This window comes from Colossoma macropomum, unplaced genomic scaffold (assembly GCF_904425465.1).
Source record: "Colossoma macropomum unplaced genomic scaffold, Colossoma_macropomum, whole genome shotgun sequence".
Lineage (NCBI taxonomy): Eukaryota > Metazoa > Chordata > Actinopteri > Characiformes > Serrasalmidae > Colossoma > Colossoma macropomum.
Window position 1 is genome coordinate 14,865,485 of NW_023494810.1, and position 14,558 is coordinate 14,880,042.

Here is a 14,558-nt window from a genome sequence, read left to right on the forward strand (position 1 = left end):
AACCAATCAGAAAAAGCTCAGTCTTAAAGGGACAATAGCATAAAAAGTGAATTTTTCTCACTGATTTGAAGTGAAAGAGTTTGATGTAGCATGTCATGAAAAGCATGATTGGTTGATTCCTCTGTCACCTCCTCAGTATGTTTGTAGTTGTAGAAAAAACAGTCCCGATTGGATCTTTTTCTGTCAGGCATTTCAGGAATTACTCTTTGGCTTTCAACCAATATGCAACAGTGCAATAAGAGTATTACTACAAGACTAATTCAACAAGCAGGATAAATAAGAAAAAAATAAATAAAATAATATTATTAAATAGAAAAGTACTTATGCAGTATGCAAATGTAAGGAAATGTATTAAATTTGTTTTTAGTAATTTCCAGGTCTGGATAAGTATGGAAAAAATAAGAGAGTATGGATAAATGTTGAGACATGTCACCTATTCTTTTCCCAAATTATAAAATTTCTTTATAATCAAACATGCCATTGCAAAGTGTTTTTAAGTACTGTTGATATCCCACGATACGCTCAGAAAAGCTTATTGTGACATAATTTATCACCATAACGATAAATATTGTCTTATTGCCGAGCTCTAGTAAACACTCGTTTTGGAGCCATCTCATCCTCTGAGTGATTAAAATATGTTCATCCCCTCTTCCCCAGCTCTCTGCTGATGCACTGAGTTTCTGTTCAGAGAGAAAAGCCTGTTTGTTCCGCTGTGGAGTTTCAAAGAAAGACAGCAGCTCCCACGTCCATGTAGCTGTGGCTCCATCAGACACAACAACAGATCCTTATCTGCTACTAAACGGCTAAATCTGTAGCTAAATCTGCTCACTTTATGGCCATATCTCCACATACTACAGTTAAATGCAGGTTTCTGCATGTGGTGAGGAACATGAGCAGCCATTTAGTGAGTCTGCATATGTTTAATATCTATTATATATTTATAATACAATGTTTACAGCAATGATATTGATATGATATTGCCTGAAATACACCTAGTAACATCACTGACGGCTTTGCTTCAAGAAAGCAGAAAGGATGCATGTATTTATTATTGTTTGTTTTTTTCTAGACAATTTAGTTGTTTGATTATTCCTTTTCTACAGTATATCACTAGTTATTGTTTTGTTGCACATTCTTCACAGAGACACACTTTAATACACAATTACCGTTTATTTACTGAATTTAACACAGTGTGGGAAGGAATAAAACAAAATGTGGCCCGTGCAAAAGTTATGGCACATTTTGTGTTTTTTTTTTATTTTTTATACCAATATGTTAACCCTCCACAAACTCGCTCGCACATCACATTCAGTGTTTCTATATCTGTTTCTTTATCTTTGCAATAATCAATCACAGGAATACAGTTCAAACATTTCCTGAATCTGTAGAGTCGCCCCTTCCATTCCATCTTATCACGAGATCGAACATCACTCACATCCGGAGTTATGAGTCTATGAAGAGGGGCTTAGATACACGTCATTTGCCTCTCACTGTGTGGAACTGATGGATTCGTGCATCCGTCTACATTCTGTGAGAAACTGACCAATAGACATTCAGGAAATCACTAAGGACTGACCCATCATGCTGGAAACCCGTCATTCTTCATTCAGTCCACATCGGAGACATGTGAAATGGCGTGCAGACAGTTTACAGCTGCTAAAGTTGCTGCAGCGGTTTTGGAAAGTAGTGATGAAGATAATGGAGCATTTTGATATGAAACATATGAGTATCATGATATATGAAGAGAATTTAAAGCAGAATTTAAGAAGATATAAACAAATCGAGAGAATGTACTCAGACCACAGAGGATTAAACCCAGTAAATAAACAGATATTGTGCACTAATTTGCAGAACATTAATGAAACATATTTAAATATACCTTATTTTCACTTAGAATGAACACAGCAGTGAATGTGTTTGGGGGTGTTCAAACATTTGCATATGACTGTATATATATGTTTGTGTTTGTGAGAATGTTGTCATTTTTGGCCTGGTAGCCTCATCGCCTCGCTTTGTTGATCATACAATAGACCTCCTAAACCTGCTGAGCTGCACATTAATGTGTGTGTGTGTGTGTGTGTGTGTGTGTGTGTGAGTGTGTTACGATGCCTCTTTATTGAACGTTCCTGCAGAGGGATGGGAATGTTTACTTTAGGCCAAAAAAAGATGAAAACTGTTTAGAAAGCTTCATTAGAGTTCTTCATTAAAACGCTCCTTTAATGAGAGGAGCTGAATGAAAGCGGTGGCACTTTAAAACAGACAAACACAGAGCTATGGAAGGGTGGGAGGAGTCCGGACCCCAAAACATACTCCTCAAATGAAGTTCCTGAGTCTGCATTATGTGTGACTGTCATCCAGCAGCAGCTCTGCCACCCTCATCTGATCCTCCTGTTCGAAGGTAAAGTGATTTCCTGTATATTGCAACATTTTCTCAGCTGGTTTGCTGAAGGTTACTTAAACTTTTTATCATTTCTAATCAGAAAAAACATATTGCTTTTAACAAAGTTGATCTAATATTAGTGAGTCTGCAACACACAAAATGTGTGATATTTACATACACCTATATTTTATGTATAAGCACTAAATTAAATGAATATTTTGAACTGTAGCATGAATTTGTGTGCTCTAAATACACTTCTGGGCAAAAAAATAGGCCAAGCCCAAAATATAGTGGTTGTTATGGATCGTTTTGGCTGGTCAGAGTCCAGATTTAAACCCTATAGAGAATATTTGGTCTCATATTAAACACAAACTAGCTCTGCAATGTTTTTCAGATGTCTGAAGCTGTCAATGCTGAGTGGATCAATACTGACTCTTCTTTCTATAAAAGACTGTCTGCACATTTACACACACAACCTGTGTTAATGATCTGTTGTTAAGACCATTAAAAGGTTATTTTTTGCCGTTTTTTGTCCAGGAGTGTATAATAAGCCTGAACAAAACCCTCAGTTTCCTGTATTTAAAAAACTGATTCAGTTCATAAGGAGTTTATATTGAGCAGATGAGGCAGATCAGGTGTTGCAGGTTAGGTGCATTGATTATAAAGGAGAAACAAGGCTGTTGTGTGAATAATGGGAAAATGTGGTGAACATTAATGTGTATCTGCAAAATTTGCTTGAAATTTTTAGATTTTGCATCTTTTTTATTATTTGTGGTATTACTTACCTTGCAAAGAGCGAAGTAAAAAAATGCACAGCTTTACTTGGAAAATTGCACTAAAACAGAGCAAGGATGTAAAGTTTAAATTCGGCATGCAGGGAAGTTAAGAATATTATTTGTTTTATAACCACAAGGGGTGCTCGGATACAATTTGTGGTGTGAACCTTTGGACGAAGTTTTAGTGACAGTATGTCAGATGTGGGCATAAATGCTTAAAAAAGTGGGGACGCTGTGCAAAATGTAAATAAAAACAAAATGCAATGATGTGTAAATCATTTAAACCCTATTTTTCATTGAAAATAGTACAAAGACAACATACCAAATGTTGAAACTGAGAAATGTTATTGTTTTTTGAAAAATGCCAGCAACACATTCCAAAAAAGTTGGGACGGGGGCAAGAAAAAGCTGGTAAATTTGTGTAATGCTAAAAAAAACACCTGGCCGTTGATTGACAACAGGTCAGTAACATGATTGGAGAGAATCCCAGAGAGATTGGGTCTTTCAGAAGTAAAGATGGGGAGGAGTTCACTACTCTGTGAAAGACTACATGATCAAATAGTGCAACAATTCAAGAATAATGTTTTTCAACATAAAATAGCAAAGAACTTTTGCTTTTCATTATCTACGGTACATAATATCATTAAAAGATTCAGAGAATCTGGAGAAATCTCTGTATGGAAGGGACAAGGCCAAAAAAGTACCAGTATCTGCTGGGCATGATCATGAGACCACTCAGCTTGTTATCAGTGCACAGTTCAAAAGCCAGTATTCATGATGGTATAGGGGTGCATTAGTGCACATGGCATGGGTGACGTGAACGTCTGTGAAGGCACCATTAATGCTGAACGATAAATACCGATTTTTACCGTCCAGATGGTGTCTGTTTCAGGGAAGGCCTTGCTTATTTCAGCAAGACAATGCCAAACCACATTCTGCATGTATTACAACAGCATTGCCACATATTAAAAAAGTCCAGGTGCAAGTGACCTGTCACCCACTGAAAACATTTGGCCCATTAAAAAGTAATGAAAAATATGACAAATGAGCCCCTGAACTGTTGAGCAGCTGAAATGCTACATCAAACAAGAATGTTAAAAATTTCATTTCAAAACTACAGCAATTGGTCCTCCTCAGTTCCCAAACGCTTACAGAGTGTTGTTAAAAGAAAAGGTGATGAAACACAGTGGTAAGCATGCCCCCGTGCCAACTTTTTTGGAACATGTTATTGGCATCAAATTCAAAATGAGTGTATAATTAAAAAAAAATTCTCAGTTTCAACATTTGATGTGTTGTTTCTGTAATATTTTCATTTAAAATACGGTTCTCATGATTTGCATATCATTGCATCCTATTTTGGTTTACATTCTGTACAGTGTCCCAACTTTTTTGGAAATGCGGTTGTAATTATTTTTGCTTTATTTTTTTTTTAATTATTATATTAAATTGGGATATATTTTGTGAGCATTTGAGCATGCAGTAAGAAATATCCTTTCATATATGTATGTTCATGTTAAACTTTTGTTCCCTGAAAAGATGGAATTCTGGGATGGAAGAGAGAGGCACGCTTCACAGTACACTAAATACAGAACTCTTCCTGGATGGAGCTCCTCTTCCCACACGTACGTAAAGCTAATACTCTACTTTAAAATCAGCAATGTAGTGATTTGCTCCTGATTGCATAAATTTTAACATGGAGTAATTAAAATGTCATGTTTTAAGTAACCCATGCTTCACAATATAAGGTTAAAAACAATGCTGTGATCATTAGTTAAATCAGAATGCAATGATGATCACATTGAATGTAAACATAAAATAATGAATAAATAACTCCTTTGTCTGGCCTCTTAGTGAAAAACAACCTCTTTTGTGCATTAAATAAACATTCTTCATACATTTCAGTTCATTTAAATTCTACATGAATAGTACAAAAGATATTAAATATTTCCGAAATGCAGTGAAGGAGAAGGAAATGAAGCAGTGATGAGACACACTGAAAAAAGTGCTGCATTGAATTTACTTGATTCAAATGTCTACATAATTTCCATATGGAGAGGAATTTGTGCCAAACTGAAAAACAGTCACTACAGTGGAAAAATGTGAAATGCAGTGCACACATGATAATACTGTTCCATAGTGATATGCAGAATATGCAACAAAATGAAAAATAAACCCGCTATTACACTGTTTTCACTTCACTCGACCTTCTGATTTTTAAAAACAAAATGCTGAATTTATATCAGAATTGAATACAGTCCACCTTGAAATGAAATCAAAGCATGACTACACTTTTATCCACTGTGCTTTAAACAACGTTAAATCGGTATATCGGATCTTTTGCTTTTCATTTTGGCATGTTTTGTGCATGTTACTGTTTAAATGCAGTCTCATGTGTGCATTGCAGTTGACTGTTTTGATTGCATTTCAATGAGGCAAATACATTTGAAGTACAAAAAAGACGTGACAACAGTGTAATGGGGGTTTGCTTTTCATTTTAGCGTGTCACAACGGAGCAGTAAAGACATGCTTTTCATTGCATTTACATTGCTTTTTAGCACACATACCTCTCCATATAAAACTGCATTGTTGTACAAAATAACAGAAACATCCCATGAAATGCTCTCATGGTTTGACCATTTTATCAGAAACCCCATATAGATGCAGTTTGTAGGATTACAGTTACAGCCCATTGCTGTTCCCCTCTACTTTCCATCAGTGGATTGGGACTACCATAGGACCACCACTGACCAGATAATATTTGGGTGGTGGTCCATTCTCAGCACTGCAGTGATACTGATGTGATAGTGACTGTGAGTGTCATCAGACACAGCGGTGTTGCTGGAGTTTTAGCATGACCGTACACACTCACTGGCCACTTTATTAGCAATGCCTCCTTATGTTGCACGTTGTAGATGTACAGATAGAGACTGACGCCTATCATAGTTTGCGTTAGTCATCCTGCAGCTTTTCATCACCATGTGTGAAAACTCCAGCAGTACTGCTGGGCTGCATGTAAATATTTTCAACATGTATGCTGGTGCAAGGAGTGTTGCAAGTTGCAAATTTAAACATTATAGCACTGAAATCAAACTACAAGTCTTCTAAAAAGTGTTAATCCCAATTAATGAAACAGTTTGTCATTTTAACTTTGAAAAAGAGTTAAATTTTCACACTCATTTTGTGAAATAAACAAAAATATTTTCCTCCCTGGTAATTTTAAAAGCACCACTCAAGTAGTGTTTTTGTGCATCACTGAAACAGGTGAAACGTATGCACCAGCAGAATTTTGCTGATTTCAAAATGGGAACCTAAATAGTTTTTGTAGTAAGCAAGGCTTAATGTTATTTAATATGTGAGTTTTAACATAATTATTTAAATCTAACAATAGATACAGGCTAAAGGTAGCAAAGACAGTAAACATGGCAGCCTCAGCCTTTGAGTCCAGAGATGTTTTTGGGCTGACTAATCTATCTTTAGGAAGCAAATGATAAAATCACAAATTATAGCAGCACAACTTTTGCACATTTTGTACTTTGTGAGGCCCTTTGCCTACAGACAACTGGATTCATTCAGTAATGTTGGAGTTACTTGATGGACTACAACACTAGAACATAGTGGGAAAATTTTCAATATTGGACACAGTACGTAGTGAGAATTATTCACGTTACTGCCTGACTGTGATCACCATGAGCACTAGGACTTGACAAAATGTTTTATAAATATATCAACACTACACATAAAGTTCTTTACATGTGTACAACTATGATCTTTTTGTATTCGCACAGGATTTATTTCTCTTTTCTTGTCACATTGTACAGTCGCACTACTCGTACCAGCACCACACACACTACCACGCCACTGTTAATGCTGTGTTGAAAATGGTCTACCACCCATCAGCGATCTACAGTGTGCAATAGTAAACTTGTAGTGCACCTGTATAATAGATGTTTCTGATAAAATATCTACCTGTATGTTGCATCAGCGCAATTATTGCCAAAAATAAGTAAACTGAAAAAGAAAATTGTGTTGATGTAATACATTTTATTTATGTGTAAATGCTGCACACATTTACATTTAGTAAATTCAGTGCACCACATATTTTCCAGTATACAAAGTAATGAAGATTGGCCTGGTCCAAGAAGCAAGACTCTAATAACAAATCTTCTTTGCATGTTCTTCTTCCTTTACTTGTAGATATCCCAACAGGACTCCCACAGCTCACTTCCCAGAGTCCAGATCAGAGAGTCCGGGCTGGATGGGTGAACCAAGCAGTTGGTTGATACCAGGTTCCAGAACTGGTGGAACTATGAGGGACTATGTAAACTGGAGTGAAACAGTTCCTTCCTCCAACTTTACTTCTGAAAATCAACTCTACCCCCAGGAGATAGCTACATACGCTGGTCAAGAGCGGAGTTGTGAAAGACAGAGAGCTCTTATGGAGAGACACAGAGAAAAGGAGAGGCTAGTACAGAGAGGAGAGTTGGCAAATAAATGGCAAACTTGCAGTTCTACACTCTACAGAAGAGAGAAAGAAAAGCTTAGTACTAACAGTTATCGAGAGCTGGAGGCTTGGGCCAACCGCTATTACAACTCTCTTCCCAGGCAGAGACATGTTGAGGCAGGGACAACCCAGTGCATACCAGACAGCGAGAGGATGTTGGGGTCTACAAGCAGGTTAGTCAGTACAGAACCTAATCAAAGACCCCTTGCAAATACATCAGTACCTTATAACCAAGAAAAGTGTACCCTTGATAACAGACTGAGGGTTCAGCTGGAGATGTGGAAAAGGCAACAGCCACCTCCTTACATTCCAGCAAAACAGAGTCTGTCTACGAAGACGTCAAATTTAAATAGCAAGGAAAATGTGGTCCTGAGCCCATCTTTCAGTCACCCCCCAAACTACACACCTCCACCACCATACAGCACTCCAGTGGAGTCTGACATGCTGCTGAAACTGGGAAAATGCCCTGCAGAACCAGTGACGGAGTACAGAGTTGGAAGCAGACCAGTTACCTCTACATTTTCTACAAGAACAGAGCGTTCTCTTGCCCCTTTAACAGAAGGAGGACAACGCACAGACCGTTCTTCAACTGATAGGATGCCAAGAGCAGTGACGAACTTTGATACTCACAAAGCCAGACAACAACAAAAGCTTTTAAGCAGACTTACAGAGTCCCTTACTGTGCCTCAACAGCCGAACCAAGAACAAGAGGCTGTTGCACCACAACTACAATCATCACATCAGTCTCCTGAGAAAAGTAAGATGACCTATTCAGATACAACACTCACCAAGCAGAGCAAAACCAAAATAAGAAGAGGTGGAGGGACAGTGTTTTGTTTAGTCTCTCGTATGGGGGAGCTAGCAGGGTTGTCCAGTTCCCCTGATGAACCGCTTAAATCCCACTCATTGCCTCTTTTAAAAGTCTCAGCTACTGGAAGCACAGCAAATGTAGCTAAGCAGGCCAATGTAAGCCAAGAACCAGTTCAGCTGGCAGATGAAGTCGATTCTGGAGGTCTGACAAAACAACAGTGTGAGTCCATCAAACTAGAAAATACCCCTGAAGGACACACAGGGGAAAGTCAAACCCAGACCTCTGACCAAAGCTTAATAGATACCAACAAAGAGAAAATACAAAGAGACATTCAGGAGAATATGCTTACACAGCATAATGAAAAAATAAACTTTCTAACTAGCAAGAAAAAGGAAGACCCTCCTAGTGTATCTAATAAGGAAGATGAAAACATTGATCCTTGTGCATCCACTAAAACTGCAACTGAGAGCTTGAGTGTACCACACAACCAAGCCATGGTGAAGTTTCCATTATGGAAGGAACCAAAATGGCACTATTGCTCCAAGGGTATTTCAGAGAAGAAAAATGAACCAGCCCAAGATATCGGTAAAGTGGGCCAAAATGAACAAGCGGTAGATGGACAACCAAAGCAAAGCAGCAGTCAGTAACAATGCAGCTAGAGACAAGAGCAGAGGTCTTGTGGTTATTGATGCAACCTGTGTTGTTGTCAAAGTTGAGTTCATTTTTCCTCCTGAAAAAGAGCATGTCCAGTATGTATGTACACGTTCAACTGACTCATATGAGCACGGCTCTGACTCTCTAAACCTTCAAGTCCAAAACAATGATGTATCAGATGCAACAGAGAAAAGTGCTCTTACAAATAATACACAGGAACTTCATATGAAGATCCAAGAGCAGAACGATGATGATTTGATAAACAGAAACTCTAGTGATACAGTCATTAAGGACATGAGCCAAATGTCAAATAATATAATGCCTGAGAGGGTCACTTCTGAAAATGAGACTCTCAAGGAAAGAGCAGAGAGGATTCTTGGAATTACTCTTCAGAATTCCAGCAATGAAGGACAGACACAGGATGAACTTCCACAAACTACTCAGACAGAAAATGGCAATGTTCTAAAGATTCAGGAGAGTTCTTTAAAAGAGCCAGAGGGATCTCCTGAAGCTGAAATTGATCATGTAGAAGATTCTGAATGTCATTTGGAAGGCATGGCTATGTCTGAAAATGCTGAAACCCCAATGGAAGAGATATTAACCATACCAAAAGAGAAAGAAGCTAAATCCTTAACAACAAATGCCGATGGCACACTAGAAGAATCTGAAGTGAATCTCATAGATACTGTAAAGACAGTTCAACCACTGGACATAATTAAACAAGAAAATGAAAGCATAGCTGAAGACAAATGCATACTGGAAGAGAATTTTACAACTAAGCATTCAACAGCAGGAGTCGACACAGCAGTTGATGCCACTCAAGAGCAGAAAGATAGCTTTGAAGACAAAGTTAACAGTAGTCCCACTGATGAAATAAATGAAATGAGGCATCTCCTCCCAACCGTCTTTGATGACCATGTGGAAGAAACTGGCAAGTCTTTTGGCCAAGAAGGTAGCCCTGTGGAGGGCAATCCATCATGTGAAACAGGTGATGTAAATAATCGCTGCCCAACCTTCCTTTGTTGATTTTATTGAAGATTCTAGTAAGACAATTGTCCAAGAAGGTGCTTTCAGTGAGGGGAATCTTTCAGATGGAGCAGATAACATTCAGAATCCATACCCATCTCTCCTTGAAGACCAGGTGGAACACACTGGTGAATATTTTGCTCAAGAAAGTAGTCCCAAGCAGGGCAACTTATGTGAAACAGATGATGTGAATATCCTCTGTCCAGTCCTTCCTGGTAACTACATCAAAAACATTAATGAGTCATTTAGTCAAGAAGGTAGTTCCAGGGAGGGCAACCCCTCGAATTCAATGGATGATGTTAATAATCTTTGTCCACCCCTTCTTGAAAACTACACAGATGAGACTAGTGAGTTATTTGACCAAGAAGATACTCCCATTCTTACAGATAAAAGTGACAAAATAAAGAATCGCTGCACACCTCTTCTAGGAAAGTATGTGGAAAACACTGGTAAGCTGTTTGACCAAGAAGGTACTCACAATGAGGACAACCTCCCAGATGAACCAGATGACATACAGAATGTCCATTGTAGCTCTGTGGGAAAGACTAGTGAGTTGTTTAATCAACAAGGAAGTTCCAGGGAGGACATCCTTTCAAATGAAACAGAGGATGACAATGTGAACAACCCTAGTGAACCATTTGGTAAAGAAGGTCCTCCCAGAGAGGGCGACCTCTCCGATGAAACAGATAACATAGACAATCTCTGTCCAGTCTTCCATGGTAACTATGTGGAATATATTAGTCAGACGTTTTGCCAAGAAGGTAGAACCAACATCTCAGATGAAACAGATGACATGCAGAATCTCAGTCCATCCCTCTTTCAAAGCTCTGTGGAAAGCACTAGTGAGTTGTTTGACCAAGAAGATAGTCCTTTGGAGGGTACCCTCTCAACTAAAACAGATGACGTAAATAATCTTTGTCTAGTCCTTTCTCGTGACAATGTGGAGAACATGTGTGAACCATTTGGCAAGGAAGATGCTCCCAAGGAGAGCAACCTCTCAGAAGAATCAGAGAACATGCAAAATCTCTATCCATCCCCTCTTTGTAGCTCTCTGGAAAGCACTAATGAGTTGTTTGACCAAGGAGGTAGTCCGTGGGAGAGTACCCCCTCAAATGAAACAGAAAATGTTTATAATCTTTGTCCAGGAATCCCTCAACACAATGTGGAAAAGACTAGTGAACCATCTGGCAAGGATGGTGCTCTCAAGGAAGGCTCTTTCTCAGATGATACCGATGACATTCAGAATGTCTGTCCATCCCTCCTTCACAGCTCTGTGAAAAGCACTAGTGGGTCATTTGATCAAGAAAGCACACCCAAGAAAGGTACCACCTCAACTGAATCAGATGATGTAAATAATCTTTGTCCATTCCTTCCTCATGACAATGTGGAAACCAGTGTGGAGACCAATGAAACGTTTCGCAAGGAAGATGCTCCCAAGGAAGGCAACCTCTCAGATGAAACAGATGACACAGAGAATCTCAGTCCAACCTTCCTTGATAATGATGTGGGAGATACTAGTCAGTTGTTTGGCCAAGAAGGTAGTTACAGGGACACCAACATCTCAGATGAAACAGATGACATTCAGAACCCCTGTCCTTCCCTCCTTGGTGATTCTGTGGAAAGCACTAGTGAGTTGTTTGACCATGAAAGTAGACCCAGGGAGGGTATGCCCCCAAACCAAACAGGTGATGTAAACAATCTTTGTTCACCTCTCTTTGGTAACAATGTAGACAACACTAGAGAGTTGTTTGACCAAGAAGATAATGAAGATATCTCACCTCCAACAATTGATTCTCACACAAAAGAGTCAACTTGTCAGCTACCTCTTGAATCTTTGCCCTGTCTGTCTGAATCTCCACATCATTCTGACAAATCTAGTTTATTGGCACCATCACTTGCTGTGACTTGTTCAGTTTCAGACTCTGAACTTCAACCAGAGTTATCTCCTCCACACATCAACCAAGAGTACATTTCTCCTTCTTGTGGAAGCTCCATGTTGCCTTCTCCATCCCTAACTCCAATGCTTCTTGCTCACTCAAGACCCTCTGACAGTTCATCTCAGACCAGTAGCGTTCATGGTGAGATATGTTCTCCAAGTTCATTTGCACCACCTAAATGCATGAAGGAAAAACAATATCCCAAGTCACTATGGGATGCAGTGAACCGCATTCGCAAACATACTGCACCTGACTCAGAAAACGAGGAGGAGGACGGTGTTGAACTTTGGGAACAAATGGAAAACACAAATTTAGAGGCTGACACTGAATTGCAGCCACAGGAATCTGTCCTGGAGGAGAGGATAGGTAATATCATGGAAGAATGTGAAGGAAATATCACAAAGGATGTTTCAATCACCTCTGATGTGGTAGATAGTACTACTAAAGAAAGCATCCCATCAGAAGAAGAGGGAAATTTGGGTGAGGTAATGAGGACAGCAGTGCTATCAGAGGAGAGAATCGAAAGAAAAGAGGTCAGTCAGACTGAAGATGATGCTCTGTCCAGCAGCAGCCTGGATAGCCATGATTCGAAAGACACAGTCATTGAGGGTGAGGGCAATGAAACATTTTTGGAAACTGAAGAAGAAGAAGCGCACAATGAGGAATTTTATTTGATCAATAGGAATGAAGGAAATGTTTAAAGTAGCAATGAAGGGCTGGATTTAGCTAACGTTTTAGCGTGAGATGACTGTCAGGTTTCAGAGATTTTCAAAGACAGTCAATAAGATAGTAAGAAGTTAACCCTGATACATTTGCCTACTAAAATGGAAATGTTCAAAGATTATTTTGTAAGTCTATAAACAGCAATCTGTTTTGTGCTGCTCACTGGAAAGTGGGATATCTCCCCATTAGCCTGCATTAGCCTCTATCAAAGGGACTGATGTGGTAATGATAGAGGCTAAAACAGATTACACATGTTCATGCGGATTCAGCTACATAATAAATAAAGTGCTAAAGACAAAAAAACCTAAGATGTTAGCTTAGAGTCAAAGTGTGTGATCATTTGCTGTGAAGGGGTTTTCTGAGGAGTTTTAAACTTGACTTCACCATGAAATGGAGGTTGCAGTTCTTATAAAATCTGCTTGTAAAAACTTTATTTTATTGATGTTGATTTACAAATTATTTTACAAGTTTGACAAGCCTATACTGTGTTAATATCAATTGTATTTGAGCTAAAAGCAATAACCAGAAATTTGTAAAGCTATTTGTTAAATCAAATTTATGTGTACTTCTACTTGTCATCATATATATGGTGCCCTACAAACAATACTAATGTTAACAAACCATTAAAGTGGCATCCATATTGTTCTAAAATCCCTGTTTGTGGATTTAAGAGGAATTCCACCATTAGATACATATCCATTCCATGCATATCTCACTGGTTGAAATGTAAACAGAGTGATTCAGAGTGGTTTGGTGTAAATCAGGGGTGTCCGATCTTATTCTTAAAAAAAAAAAAGGTTTTACTTGGGAAAATTTTGCCTCACAACATCCTACATGTACCCCTCCATTTTAAGGCCAATATCTTCTCAAAACTTTAATAAAACAATGTCTCAGACATCAGGCAGTGTATTCATAACCATTTTATGTAATAACTTTCTGTGAGGGAGTTTTTAGAGATGGAAGTCTGGTTCCTATCGCCACCACTGTGAACAGTTCTGACTCTGTAAGTTTCTCTAGAACAGAGCATTTCACACCAAACCACTCTGAATGACTCTGTTAACATCTTAAACATTTAATTACGTGAAAATTTTGAATAATTGCATAATTGAATTTGCTATAGCAGTAAGAGCTATAGGGGTGTACCACTGGCAAGCATCAAGACAAAAAGACCAAGTGATCTAGTGATCTTATTCTAAAAGGTGCATAAAATGGCGAGGAGAGATGAGATAAAGTGTACAAAAACATTTTAAATACACACATCTCACAAATTGCCTCAAAACCTACTGGATGCCTTTTACAGCAAGGCAATGATCCAAACCTACAGTCAAAGCAATGTTTTTGAGGTCCAAATAGTGGACTGTTCTTTAGTACCCATTTCAGTCACCTGACCTAAATCCCACCTGCATTTGACAAGCCACGACTGAAGGCTAAACAACCCTGAAATTAGAAAGACTCAAAAATGGCTGCTTTTCAAACCTGGCAGAGCATCATCATGGCAGATATTGCATCTGGTGAAGCATTCAGCTACATGAGCATTAGTGAGGTCAGGTACTGATGCTCCATCACTCCAGAGAACACAGTTCCACAGCCCAATGCTATGGGGCTTTATACCCCTCTGGCCCACGTTTGGCATTGGGCATGGAGACCTTAGACTCATGTACAGCCACTCCAGAATGTCCCATTCTATTGGTCAGTGCTTTTCTATGGACATTATACCTTAAACTAGCTGAATTCACTCATTCGAAGGGCT

At 38.7% G+C, this 14,558-nt stretch overlaps 1 long non-coding RNA gene across 1 annotated transcript; it reads left to right on the forward strand.

Moving 5' to 3' along the window:
• Window positions 1-2,352: 2,352 nt before the first annotated feature.
• On the forward strand, window positions 2,353-7,460 carry LOC118799382. The gene is made up of 3 exons (XR_005006113.1): window positions 2,353-2,398; window positions 4,693-4,778; window positions 7,351-7,460. It is a non-coding gene; the product is annotated as an uncharacterized LOC118799382 (long non-coding RNA).
• The last annotated feature ends 7,098 nt before the right edge of the window (window positions 7,461-14,558 follow it).